Source organism: Propithecus coquereli, unplaced genomic scaffold (genome assembly GCF_000956105.1).
Source record: "Propithecus coquereli isolate 6110/MARCELLA unplaced genomic scaffold, Pcoq_1.0 Scaffold14, whole genome shotgun sequence".
NCBI classification, from domain to species: domain Eukaryota; kingdom Metazoa; phylum Chordata; class Mammalia; order Primates; family Indriidae; genus Propithecus; species Propithecus coquereli.
The window spans coordinates 8,101-9,884 of record NW_012138302.1 but is presented as its reverse complement, the minus strand read 5'-3'; positions in this window follow the sequence as shown (position 1 = coordinate 9,884).

The window sequence follows — 1,784 nt, the reverse complement described above, 5'->3', positions numbered from 1 at the left end:
TTTTTTTTGTGAAAAACTAAGACACATTAGACTACACAGGACCAGGATCATTGGTATCACTGCCTTCCACCTCCACATCTTGTCCCATTGGAAGGTCTTCAGGGGCAAGAACATGCAGGGAGCTGTCATCTCTTATGATAACACCATCTTCTGGAACACCTCCTGAAGAACCTGCCTAAGGCTGTTTTACAGTTAATTTTTTTTTAATGTTTACTTGTTTAGAGACAGGGTCTCACTCTGTCACCCAGGCTAGAGTGCAGTGGCACAATCATAGCTCACTGCAACCTCGAATTCCTGGGCTCCATTGATCCTCCTGCCTCAGTCATCTGAGTAGCAGGGACTACAGGCACGTGCCACCAAAACAAGCTAATTTTAAAAGTTTTTTTGTAAAGACAGAGTCTTGCTATGTTGTTCAAGCTGATCTTGAATTCCTGACCTCAAGTGATCCTCCTGCCTTGACCTCCCAAAGTGCTGGGATTATAGGTATGAGTCACCATGCCCAGCCTCCTTTTTTTTTTTTTTTTTAAATAAGCAGGAGTGTACTCTAAAATAATGGTGAAAAGTATAGTATAATAAATACACCAACCTGGAATATAGTCTTTTATTTTCATGATCAAATATTCTGTACTATACATAACTTATACACTTGACTTTTATAGGACTGGCAGTGCAGTAGGTTTGTTTACATTAGCATCACCACAAACAGATAAGTAATGGGTTGTGCCACGACATTATGATGGCTCTGGTGTCACTAGCAGATAGGAATCTTTCAGCTCTATTATAATCTTATGGGACTACAGTTGTATATGTGGTCTGTTATTGATTGCAACATTGTTATGTGGTGCATGACTGTATATCCAGGGTTTGGCACTATACACTAATTTCATAGATCCATTGGGGGTCTTGAATTATATCCCTCATGGATAAGGGGGACTACTCTAACTTCATTTAGTTATCTTGCTGTCAATCTGGATAAACTGGGAATCATAACTGTCACATAACCAGATTACAGGATGCAAGCTAGTCTTCTAGATGCAGTATCTTGATCACAAGCTAAATTAAGCAACATTATTTACAATAGGCACATAGGGCTTAATAATTGGCGGTGGTTTATAAAAATAACAAAACTAGTAGGTGAAGGAGTAAAGATTTGATTTAAGGTCTATTTGGATCCTAAGTCTATGATTTTTCCAATGTAACCAAAATAATATTGGGTCATGTTCAGTTCTGTTCTGAGCACAGATTTGCATTCAAATTAACAACAATGAACCAAAATATAAAAATAAGAAACAAAAACAAACCACACACACAATTAGTTGAAAGAAATGAAGATATTTTATGGCAGTCTCTAAAGAAGATATCAAGAGGGAGGAAGTTCTAAAAGTCAAAATTTCCTTACAGTCCTCTTTCCTTATTACATATTTATAATGTCTGCCTCACACAAAATTCATTGCCAGAGAAAACTCTTAAACACTCCCAATTGTCTCCCAATGCTTTTTACTCAGCTCCTTTTCATTCCCTTATTCCAGTCCCTCTCTGCCCATTTAAGGTTTCTATCATTCCTTTATTTTTCCACCCTCCCTGCAACACACTCTCTGTGTTCTAAAATAGCTCCCAAGAATTCCACCTATGCTGATGTACATTCCCCTGTGTGATTCCATCCCCTTGATGTGGGCTGGAACTGTGAAGATGGTAGGACAGTCATCTCCTTGATTAGATTACATGGTTTGATAAAGGTGATGAGATATTCACTTCTGTGGTTACATTATTTTATTTATTTATTT